This window comes from Crinia signifera, chromosome 3 (assembly GCF_055691185.1).
Source record: "Crinia signifera chromosome 3, ASM5569118v1, whole genome shotgun sequence".
Classification (NCBI taxonomy): Eukaryota; Metazoa; Chordata; class Amphibia; order Anura; family Myobatrachidae; genus Crinia; species Crinia signifera.
This window is the reverse complement of record NC_139219.1, coordinates 79,888,499-79,901,915: the sequence shown is the minus strand read 5'-3', so window position 1 is coordinate 79,901,915 and position 13,417 is coordinate 79,888,499.

The window sequence follows — 13,417 nt, the reverse complement described above, 5'->3', positions numbered from 1 at the left end:
TTATATTATTAAGGAATTTGGTGGTAGGGACTGGGGGGGTATTCTGATTCACTCGGAAAGGCACAATCCCTCTCTAATGGACAAAACCATATGCACTGAAGGTGGGGCTGATGTAACATGTGCAGAGAGAGTTATATTTTGGTCAGGTTTTACTTCAGACTGATATCTATATTGCAGTGTAAAAATAAAGCAGCCAGTATTTACCCTGCACAGAAACAATAAAACACTTAAATCTAACTCTCTCTGCACATGTTAAATCAGCCCCACCTGCAGTGCATATGGTTTTGTCCATTAGAGAGTGATTGTGCTTTTCCGAGTGAATCAGAATAACACCCTGGGAGTGGAACTGAAGGACAGGTAAATCAATATATATGAGGCACAGGCACATACTACAGGGATAAATATATAATATACAGCACAGACTCTGTCAGTGTACCACCACACTACACTACACTACACTAACACAGTCAGACTCAGCAGGTTGTCACTATCAGCAGTGTAGTAGTTAAAACTACTACACCATGCAGGTTGTCACTATCAGCAGTGTAGAACTACTACACCACGCAGATTGAACTTGTCACTATCAGCAGTGTAGTAGTTAAAACTTCTACACCACACAGGTTGTTACTATCAGCAGTGTAGTAGTAATGACTTAAATTCCTTAATAATAATCCTTTTCGATTTTTCTGTCTCTGCTGCTGTGTGACTGTTAGCTGGGAGAGGGTACTACAAGTCTCACTCTCACCTCACCTGTGTGCACACCGGTGCTGCAAAATAATCGGTAGTTAAAACTACTACACCACGGGGTGCCGGACGGCTCCCCGACAGTTGGGATTCCAACAGTCATTACTCCGACGTCGGAATCCCGACTGCTCCCTCGTGGGGGTCCACGACCCCCATAGAGGGAGAATAAAATAGGTGGCGAGCGCAGCGAGCCCGCAAGGGGCTTCATTGCGCTCCCCCCCGCTGTGCACTCGGGATTCCGACATCTGACTAATGACTGTCGGAATCCCGACCGTCGGGGATTTATACCACACCCACATCACGCAGGTTGCACAGCGGGGTGGGAGAGGGAGCACACGGGAGGGTGCCAGGGAAGACAGCCAGACGTGCACACTGTTCAATCTCCTAGACTGGAGTGAACATGGTGCCCACCCGGCCGTCCTTATATACATGTAGTGACATTGTAGGGATGTTGTCCGGATCTCGCGAGATCCGACAGCGGCAACTTGCGGGCGCCAGAAAGGTGCGCTCCGAGCATTCGCATAGGGGGGTGTTCGGGATGTCCGGATTCCAGAAATCCGGACACGCTCATCTCTAATATGCATTGTACCCTGCTATGGCTCACCTCCCACTGTGTAACTTTTGTAGTGCATCCATCAAGATTTGCATGGTATGCTTATGGATATGATGAAAAATACAAGGACCTGAAAGTTTGGGGATCCTACTCTGAGCGTTAGGATGTTGGAGCCAAGCGCCTGAAAAGCACACCACCAACTCCATCCTCGTCAATTTCCTCCTCGATCTGGATCGGGAGGAGTCCTGCAGGCCATGTCACCAGCATGACTGACTCCTCTTCTATCTGAGATTCCTCCGGAGGATCCTGCAGCGCTACGACTACTACTGCCGCTGCTGCTGCTGCTGTTGCTGCTGCTGGGATTTGGTCATCTTCCCAGAGGGGAAGTCGTAAGGCCACTACGTCTTTTATTAAGCAATTGACCATCCAACAGTCTTTTGCCATGAGGATGAAATACAACAGCAGTCATCCTATGGCAAAGTGGATAACTGCGGCCTTGACAGCTATGTTGGTGTTAGATGTGCGTCCAGTGTCCACCATCAGTGGAGTGGGATTTACACAGTTGATGGAGGTATTGTGTCCCCCGGTACCAAATCCCATCTAGATTCCACTTCACTAGGCAGGTGATACCCGTGATGTACAGGGACGTCAGAAAAAGTGTCCTCAGTGCTCTGAAAAATGTACATGTACCAACTGTCCACTTAACTAGCACAGCACAGCAGCCTAAGTGACAGGAGCATTTCTGCCACTGCCTGCAGAAGGCTCCTGAATCACCCACTGCTCCTCGGCTGGTGGTAAACACGATGAAGCCAGATAGTGGTCTTATTGGATATTAAACTGATAAAAACAGATACACAGCACAGCACACTCACAGACCAACTCAGTGTTGCACCAATCGCCCACTGCTCCTCGGCTGGTCACCGCCTGTGGTCAGAAAGTTCCACCCCTTTGCAGCTATTGCATTGCTGCACCAACTGCCCACTGCTCCTTGGCTGGTCGCTGCCTGTGGTCAGAAGGTTCCTCCCCTTTGCAGCTATTGCATTGCTGCATGAATCGCCCACTGCTCCTCAGCTAGTTGTCGCCTGGTTATGTCTGGTCAGTCGGTTCCATTCCATTCTACTGCGTACAGATAATACCTCTCTGCTGGTGCATCTACTGCCTTAGATAGGGTGTTACAGGTGTCTCCGGGGGAGCCATTCTGCAGTGTTGTTAATGTAGGCACTGTACCTTAAGCACAGATGTGCTTACATGACACGTACATGACTGTTACATTCACAGACACTGTAATGCAGATGAGTATATTCCCTATATTATACCAGGAGTCCACCGCTGCCGCTTCACCCTGCATCACACAACCAGACACTGTCGGAAGATGGTCTAAGTGACAGGAGCATTTCTGCCACTGCCTGAAGAAGACTGCCGAATTGCCTACTGCTCCTCGGCTGGTGGTAACACAATCAAGCCAGATAGTGGTCTTATTGGATTTTAAACTGATAAAAACAGATGCACAGCACACTTGCAGACCAACTTTGTGCTGCACCAATCGCCCACTGCTCCTCAGCTGGTCGCTGCCGTTGGTCAGAAGGTTCCACCCCTTCGCAGCTATTGCATTGCTGCACCAACCACCCACTGCTCCTCGGCTGGTCAACAACTGTGGTCAGAGGGTTCCACCCCTTTGCAGCTATTGCATTGCTGCACCAACCACCCACTGCTCCTCAGCTGGTCGCCGCCTGTGGTCAGAAGGTTCCACCCCTTTGCAGCTTTTGAATCTCTGCACCAATCGCCCACTGCTCCTCGCCTGGTCGTCGCCTGTGGTCAGAAGATTCATCTCCTTTGCAGCTATTACATTGCTGCACCAATCGTCCACTGCTCCTCGGCTGGTGGTAAACACGATCAAGCCAGATAGGGGTCTTTTTGGGGCCTAGTTTTTCAAACTGCCATCCTGTCTGCCACTGCAGTGCCACTCATAGATGAGCCACATGTTTGTGCCACACACTTGTGTGGCTTAGCATAGTTATCCAGCTACCTTGGTGCAACCTTTTGCCCTAAAAACAATATTGTGAGGTGTGAGGTGTTCAGAATAGTCTGGAAATGAGCGGAAATTAATGATATTGAGGTTAATAATAGCGTAGGAGCAAAAAAAATCAGGGAACTCTTTACCTAGCACGGTGCCCACGATTTTGATCGTGGGCATCGCAGGTAAAAAAATTGCGGGCATCGCGGCCATTGAATGCACTAAAAATCGGGTGCGACGCGACCGACGCGATGCCCGCGATTTCCCATAGGGATCAATGTTAAATTTCTCAATTGACCCGATTTTACTGTTCAATGCCTCAATTGACCCCATTTTTCCATAGGAAAAAATGTTAAATGGCCCACAGAGGGCAAATAGCCACCCTGAAGTGTGAAATGGCCCCCACAATTGTTAACGCCACCCCACGATCAACGTGAACCCGAAGCGTGCCGAGCGCAGCGCGCCCGCGAGGGGCGGCGGTACGCGTCCTACGACCTTTTCATACCCCCACTATCCACGTCGGCGTGGAGTTGAGAATAGAATAGTGTGGCGAGTGCAGCTCGCCACTGAGCCCCGCGAGGGGACGCGGATACCTTCACAGGTAAACGCGTCCCTTCGCGGGCTTCACAGGTATCTCGCCACGCTTCGGGCTCGGTGGCTCGCTGCGCTCGCCACACTATTCTATTCTCAACTCCACGCCGACGTGGATAGTGGGGGTATGAAAAGGTCGTAGGACGCGTACCGCCGCCCCTCGCGGGCTCGCTGCGCTCGCCACGCTTCGGGTTCACGTTGATCGTGGGGTGGCGTTAACAATTGTGGGGGCCATTTCACACTTTAGGTGGCCTCTGTGGGCCATTTAACATTGTTTCCTATGGAAAAATCGGGTCAATTGAGGCATTGAACAGAAAAATCGGGTCAATTAAGAAATTTAACATTGGTCCCTATGGGAAATCGCGGCCATCGCGTCGGTCGCGTCGCACCCGATTTTTTAGTACATTCAATGCCCGCGATGGGCGCCGTGCTAGGTAAAGAGTACCAAAATCAGAACCCAAAACGTTTAGGGGGTGTTTTAGCAAAACCCATTAGAACCCAAAACCTGAAGATAATCAGAACTCAAAACCCAAAACGCGAAAAGTGGCCGGTGCACATCCCTAGTATTATATGCATTGTTTTTGATGTCTGTAAAGCGCTTTGAGTACTGTTAGAAAGAGCGCTATATAAATAAAATTATTATTATTATAACATTGGCTGCTAAAAAACAATACTAAGCTATTTTTATATAAGGTCTAAAAGCACATTTGCATTTGTTAAGTGATTTAAGTTATTCATTCTATTACGTTTCTGGTTTTGTGACATTATTTGCGCAGGAAACAGATTAATAATTGTGCAGTAGGTTGACACCAAGCAGCATATGATTACACTAATGGAGTTACTTAGACAATAGGGCTCTCTGCCACCCTGTGACAAGTGGTTCCTGCCCTAAAGCATAGTATCTGGCCAATTAGGCATCATCTACTGCTCCATATGAGTGCTGGAGCTGAATAGGCCAATATTATAGGTATACATGTGCTGCAAACGGTGACAACAAAAACTTTTAAGTGTAAAACAGATAACAATGATTTCATTAAAAAAATTCTATTAGGCTGTATATGTTTATATATTTTCCTTTGTTAGAAGGCAAAATAAGGTACGGTAGGTAATATCTTGTATAAGAATTCATTGAATTTGCTACCATATGGGACACAATATGGGCGGTATTCAATGAGAATACCTGCGAGGTGCAGCGAATCCTTTTTAGGATTCGCTGCACATTCGCCACGTTCCGGAGCCGGCGGGCTCCGGTATTCAACGTGTCAGGGGCTCGCTGCCCCTGACTGGCGAATATGAGCTCCTGCGGCGATTGCCGCAGGGAGCCTGAGGATGGTGCCAGGCAGAGAGATGGAAGTCTCTCTGCCTGGCCCAGAGCGTTTGTGGGGGATAGGTGGGCTCCCCAGGTGCCAGGCAGCACAGCCTGCCCCCCGGGGGTGCCAGCAGGGGAGCGTATATTCACTACACTATCTCTATCGTAACGATCGGGTGCAGTGAATATATGAATATGTAATGAGCGGCTCGGCTCCGGCGCCCCCTGCTGGCTGCTGCGTAAAAAAAATAAAAAAAAAATATTTTTTTTTAAATTAAATATAAATTCAGGTGCTTACAGCACATGAATAAAAATAGCATGCCCCTGCTCAGAATAAAATTCCTGATTTTTAGACACCAAATGTAAAAAACAAAACACTTTATTTTAAAAGTTCACATTCCACTTCTCCATAAAAAGATAGCGATTGCTACTCGGTGAATCATGGCGAAAAAAACCTTCAAATGTATTCGCCATGTGGTCATTGAATAGGGTGATTCACCGTTTTAGTGAGAAATTCGCCAAACAGCACAAATTCGCCATAAAAACATGGCGAATCAGGCTCATTGAATACCGCCCTATGAATGCCAAAAAGAGAAAATACATTGAAGCTTAAGGGCACGTTTTGCAAATACTGTAACTGCTGGAGAATAAATAGCTACATGTTCAACTCAGCACAATACTATCTTTCAACTAAACTTAGGATGCGTACACACTGGCCAATATATTTGTTGTTCGATTGAATCGATATATCAGTGCACCATTAGCCAATGTGTGTATGAGCAATATAATGAGCAATATATATGTGAACGGTGTCGTTTACAGATATATCGCGTTGGCTCTACAACACAGCAGATGGCTGATATATTTAGAGATATATCGGCACTGACCGCCGTACAGCCGCACCGGGAGCCATCAGTGATTGACAGCTCACTGTGCGCTGGCATATGCAAATGTGAATGTCTGGTTCATGCCCATTTTTCTATTTTGTGTGTTTGTTATTGCCACCCTTGTATATACACACCCATAACAAGGGTGGCAATAACAAAATAAAATATATTTCTGCATACTAGCAATTTTGCCATTCTGGTGACAATCTGTGCCAATCCTCCCCCAGCAGGATCAAGGAGTGTTATTAATACCACATCCCGAATCACCAGTTCCCAGGGAATTTGGTAGCACTACTTTGATATTAGGGCTGAGCCCCAGTGTTTCACCAAGAGACAGCAGTGGATAAGCCAATTGAACACCTATCAGTGGCTGACAGACATTGGAAACATAGTGTTTAGCACTCACATATTTAAAGTACCCAACCTGTCTGCCAGCAGTGCCACAGTAGCACACACACATACCCACAAGGGGCCACCAGGGGAATTGGGCCACACTGAATAAGGATAAAAAATGTATCCTTTTTTATTACACTGTCCGTGTCTCATGTTTGTCATTTGTTTGTCAATATTTCGCACCTTTGTCTTTTATAAAAATGAAATAAAAGTTACTTTTTAAATATTACTGTATCTTGAGGTTCACCACACTGCGACATTTTCTTTCCTTTCTTTGAATAAAATATTGTTATCATGCATAACATTTAAAGAAATATGTTTTCCTACCTTAACACTGATGATGAGCCACTCAATCAAATGTTGTTGCTAATCTGTGATAATATTGAGGCTGCCGGATCATGACAAGTTACAGTACTGTATAAATAAATGTACATCATTTGTTACAAAGAGGGGGAAGTTGTTATGGTACCGCTATAAAAATAAATGCCAATAAGAATACCAGGGAAAAATGATGACCCCCTAAGCACAGAGACAACAGATTGCAGCATAACACCTACTCCCTATATTGTACTTTAATAGTAGCATGGAGGGGTTATGGTAGAACCTTTGAGATTCATTCAGAGTAGGTTTATTAATATTGCTTGCATAACAACCAAACAGATGTTCTCTTTCATTGTCTAAATTCTATTAGACTTATAAAATATAATTTTTGATTATATGCCTCAAAGGCATGAGATGACATTTTCTAAGTTAGATAACATATTGCTACAATAAGAAGATTTGTATGGTAAATAGAAAATAGTTCCTTTAATGATAGAGTTAAATGGACTTAAATGATAAATGATACCTAATAATTCTGCATTGTGCAACCACCGAACAAAGTACTATTATATCTGTGTTTAGCTGTGGCTGACATCGCCATAACTATACCCTAAGACACAAAAACTTAAAGATTTTGAGATTCGGATCCATGCGCCCTCATGTACATATTAAAATGCATTGCAAGCGTATGCAAATGGGAAATGAAATATAATCATTTGTTTAGAAGGACTGCCTCATTTTACTGCATAATTAACTTAACATATTTCTTTAGGAGCAGATCCTTCCCTTTGGGCATGAACAGATTTATCACCTTACATTTACTATTGCATTAACACAAACTAAATTAGGAATATCAGTGTTCTGCAGCTCCAACTTTTCAATTATTTTCTCTTCTGTTGGTTGCATTTTACTTCTCTCCCAATTTAAAATGTTGTTTAGTAGTGGATTAGAAATTTTGAGAAAAGTGCTAAATGCAGAAAACAAATAGAAAAGCTGTTATTTCAGATCATGGCCATGGGGGGAGAGAAGGTCAATTTCCCCCTATGTAATAGACAGAGGGACTCTTCTCGCAAAGACTCTGTGCTTTCCAGGCCTTATATGTGTGTTTGTGGCTAGTGAAACAGTCTGATTACCCTCTAATTGGGCAGATGCCAGTTTAGATAGCTACAGTATAGCTAAGTGCTCTTTGTTACCACTTTGGGACTGATCCACAGGCAGGCAGGCACTGCTGCTTTTATTCTTGTATCTGTTGCCAGACACATGGCTGCAGTAATTTGCAATTTCTAGTTTCCACCCTCTTCTGGTGTATACACCATCGACAGACTATGCAAGCACTGAGATGCCCACTTTTATCATCTCTTAACTCACTACCATCAGCTCGCCATTGCGTGTGCCATAGACACTTGTAACTAGAGATGTGCGAGCTCGGATTCCCCAGATCCCAGCCCGCATGAACGGTAGCAATCCGAGCTCGGACCCGAGCGGCGATCAGAACTTCCCGCCTGACTCCGATCTGGGCGCGCAGGCAAAATGCCATTGCCCGGTGATGGATTCTCGGGAGATTCGGACCACTATATAAATAGCGAGCGTCCGGCGCCATTTGTCACTCGTGAGTTAGGAGGCTTAGGGATAGGAGTGTGCTTACTGTGCGGAGCTTTGTTAGGTTAGGTAGCTTAGGGACTGGAGCTGTTTTTTTTTTTGCTGCTGGGGCGACTGCCAGTGCCTACTAGTGCCACTGCCTGCTCTGCTCTCTGGTGGTGTGCGCTCTGCACTGCCAGTGGCTGGCTGACAGTCCAGTCAGAAGTACCTCTGTGCACTGTAGTTAAACTTATTAACCACTTGTATACCAGTCTGCTTGTGCTTCTGCTGTATAATACCTCCCTGCTGGTGTATTTTTTACAGCCTTATATAACTAGTTAACATATTCTCTGCTGGTGCATATACATATAGTGAGTCTGACATATAAATAAATATTAATAAATTAACAGTGTACTGGTGCATCTACTAAATAAAATAATATATCTGGGGTGCATATTAATTATACTGCTGTATATATAACATCTCTCTGGTGGTGCATAATTAATTTACTGTCGTATATATAATATCTCTCTGGTGGTGCATAATTAATTTACTGTCGTATATATAATATCTCTCTGGTGGTACATAATTAATTTACTGCCATACAGATGGAGCGCCTCTCGATATTGCTCAAGAATCTGTCTGCTGGCGATCGCCGGCGGAGAGGCGCTCCATCTGACTGAGACACATGTACGTCTCTCACGCGCGTCTCAGTTTCCCGTCGGTGGGGGGGACGGGAACCCTGTCTGTCTCCGCTTCAGGGAGACGGACAGGGTTAGGGGGGTGGCAAGGCGGCGGGGACCGGGGGTGACCCTCGGTGAGGCGGCGGGGACCCGGGGGAGCCCCGTTGTAAGGCGGCTGGCTGGCCCCTTACAGCAGCTGGCGGGGGATGGCGGCTGGCGAATCTTCCGCCATCTCCTGCAATAGCGAGAAGCGCTCCATCTGTATATATAATATCTCTCTGGTGGTAACTAATTAATTTACTGCTTTATATAATATCTCTCTGGTGGTGCATAATTAATTTACTGTTGTATATATAAAATCTCTCTGGTGGTGCCTAATTAATTTACTGCCATATATATATAATATCTCTCTAGTGGTGCATAATTAATTTACTGCCGTATATAATCTCTCTAGGGGGGCATAATTAATTTACTGCCGTATATAATCTCTCTGGTGGGGCATAATTAATTTACTGCTGTACAGTATATATAATTTCTCTCTGGTGGTGCATAATTAATTTACTGCCGTATATATAATACCTTTCTGGTGGTGCATAATTAATTTACTGCCATATATATAATATCTCTCTGGTGGGGCCAAATTAATTTACTGCCGTATATATAATATCTCTCTGGTGGTGCCTAATTAATTTACTGCTGTATATATAATATCTCTCTGGTGGTGCCGAATTAGTTTACTGCCGTATATATAATATCTCTCTGGTGGGGCCTAATTAATTTACTGCTGTATATATAATATCTCTCTGGTGGTGCATAATTAATTTACTGCCATATATATAATATCTCTCTGGTGGTGCTTAATTAATTTACTGCCGTATATATATATCTCTCTGGTGGTGCCTAAATAATTTACTGCCCTATATATAATATCTCTCTGGTGGTGCCTAATTAATTTACTGCCATATATACTGTATAATATCTCTCTGGTGGTGCCTAATTAACTTACTGCCGTATATATACCTATCTATTGGTGCATCTACTGGCGTACATACTTGCACTGAGGTGGTGCTGTCCTGTGGTGTAATATATTGCATAACTCCACAAAAATTATAGAGATCATAAATATGGAGAATCAAATAGGGAAAGATGAAGGGCCACTTCCACTTACTTCTGAATCTGCTGCAAATGCAAGTAGTAATGAGGACATAAATGATGATATGCCATCAAGGTCATCTGCCAAGACCGATGTCCAGTGTCAAAGTATGGAGCATGTAAAATCCAAAAATCCAAAGTTGAGTAAAAGGAGGACCAAAAAAATTTAATTGAAATCATTGGAGGAGAAACTTAAAATTGGCAATGTGCAATTAACGACACGGAGTGGAAAGGAACAGTTAAGGCCCTGGCCTGTATTCATGATTGGTGGTCAACTACACATCACCATGCAAGCCCTCCTACTCCCCCCTTTAGAAATTTGAAGAGATTTCAGCTGTCATCAAAAACACAGCAAACATCTCTGCCTACTAAAGAAGACATGTTATCACAAACCCCCAAGGAGAGTCCAAGGGTGTTGGTGGTTGTGATGCCTGACCTTCCCATCGCTGTATGGGAAGAGGTGGCTCCTTCCACCATTTTCAGCACTCCTTCTGCATATGCTGGACGGATCACCCACAGTGCAGTTCTTGATTTAGATAATGAAAGTGTCAATGTTGTAGACCGAGAGGAGGATATTGATGTAGCTGGTGCTTAGGAGGAAATTGACAAGGAGGATGCTGAGGTGGTTTGCTTAAATGAGGCACCAGGGGGGAAGCAGTTGTTGTCCATGGGATGAAAAAGCCCATCGTCATTCCTGGGCAGAGAACCAATAAATCCACCTCTACGGACTGGAATTTTTTTTATCCAAATCCGGACAACAAATGCATTGCCATATGTAGCTTATGTAAAGCTCCAATAAGCAGGGGTAAGGATCTCGCCCACCTAGGGACATCCTCCCTTATACGTCACATGAAGACCCTTTTTAAATCAGTGTTTAGTTCAGGAACTGTGGCTAGCAGTCCAGGGACACCTAAATCCCTTGGTCCCCCTGTTGGAGCCAAATTCCTCCTTGATCCGGATCAGGGGGAGTCCTGCAGGCCATGTCACCAGCATGACTGACTCCTCTTCTATCCGAGATTCCTCCGAAGGATCCTGCAGCGCTACGCCTACTACTACTGCTGCTGCTGCTGTTGCTGCTGCTGGAAGTCAGTCATCATCCCAGAGGGGAAGTCGAAAGACTGCTACGTCTTTCACTAAGCAATTGATCATCCAACAGTCGTTTGCCATGAGGACGAAATACGAAAGCAGTCATCCTATGGCAAAGCGGATAATTGCGGCCTTGACAGCTATGTTGGTGTTAGACCGAGCCGGCCCTAGGCATAAGCAAACTAGCCAAATGCCTAGGGCGTTTGGAATGCCATGGGGCACCAGTAGCTTCTGCTGATTAAAATGATATGCAGCATGCCTATTTTCTGTGTGTGAGTGAGGCTGTATCTGCATATGAAATAGTGTTTTCATGGAAATCACTGTAACATAGCATTCTGTGTGCAGGTACAGCCACACACAGAATATAGGCATGCCACATATCATTTTAATAATCGGAACCTCCTTGTGTGTCCTGGTCATGTAACAATGCAAATAAGATGAATTCTCAGCAAAAAAAGGCACCCAACCTTAGCAGAACTGGCCAGGAGCTGTATGGCCTATTGAGGCAAGATGTATGAGGAAACATCTGTAACCAAGCAGAGGCAGAGGTCACAGTGTTAGCGGCTGTGTGAGTGCTGTCTGCAGGTGGGTTGGTTGTGCAATAGTGTTCGGCATATGTGTAAGGGGCATTATGTGTGTCATGTATAAATGCATTAATAATGTGCGACATGTGTAACAGGCAGTATGTGTGTCATGTCTATAAGGGCATTAATAATGTGCAACATATGTGTAATGGACATTATGTGTGTCATGTGTATAAGGGCAGTAATAATGTGCAACATATGTGTAAGGGGCATTATGTGTGTCATTATGTGTATGAAGGGCATTAAAAAAGGTTGGCATAATGTGTAAGGGGCATTAAGTTTATAAGGACAATAATAATGTGTGTCATGTGTAAGGGGCATTACTGTGAGGTTTTATCAGGGGTGCCAAGAGAAATGAGTAGGGGGTACAAATTACCCAGGCCAAAGTCTGATGGAAGGGCCCAGGGCCCCCTCCCCTTAAGTGACAGCAGCAGCTGCAGCTCTTCTCCTCTGCCCAGCACACACAGCTTTGTGCTGGGTTGCAGTGTGGCCATGGAGGTGCTAAAAATACAATATTTTTCAGGATTTTTTTCTAAGGGTATAATGTGAATAATGTGAGGAGTATTGTATATAAGGTAAAGTGGTACTACTGTGTGATGTAACGTGAATAAGGGTCACCATCGCATGATATAATGTGAATAAAGTTGCACTACTGTGTAGCATCATTTGAATTGGGGGTACTATTGTGTGGCCATGCCCCTTCCCAGCAAGAACACACCCCTGTTTGGGCTGCGCACTGAATGTGTGCACTGTTTCTATTTAAAATATTGCACCAAGGAGCAATATTTGTTGGTAGGAGCACCAAAATGATGACTGCTATGATGAGGGTTGTTGGTGCTGGGAAAGGGGAGCAGGGTCAGAGGCAGAACTAGTGGCGATGCTAGGGGGCACAAGCCAAAATCTTGCCTAGGGCGTCATTTAGGCTAGGGCTGGCTCTGGTGTTAGATGTGCGTCCGTGTCCGCCATCAGTGGAGTGGGATTTAGACGGTTGATGGAGGTACCAAATCCCATCTAGATTCCACTTCACTAGGCAGGCGATACCAGGTATGCACAGGGACATCAGAAAAAGTGTCCTCCTTGCCCTGAAAAATGCAGCTGTACCCACTGTCCACTTAACTACAGACATGTGGACAAGTGGATCAGGGCAAACTAAGGACTATATGACTGTGACAGCCCACTGGGTAGATCGCAGCAGCATCTCCTGCATGCTAGCTCCTTCCAAGGCAGGCTATGATGTGTATCACTGGTTTCTGGAAGAGGCACAATGCCGACAACCTCTTAGAGAAACTGAGGGAAATCATCTCCCAGTGGCTTACCCCCCTTTGACTCTCCTGGGGATTTGTGGTGTCGGACAACACCAGTAACATTGTGCAGGCATTACACATGGGCAATTTACAGCACGTGCCATATTTTGCCCACACAATAAATTTGGTGGTACAGCATTTAATCAGAAGTAACAGGAGCATGAAGGAGACGTTTGCGGTGGCCCGAACATTTGCGTACAGTTTCGGCATCCTGCCAC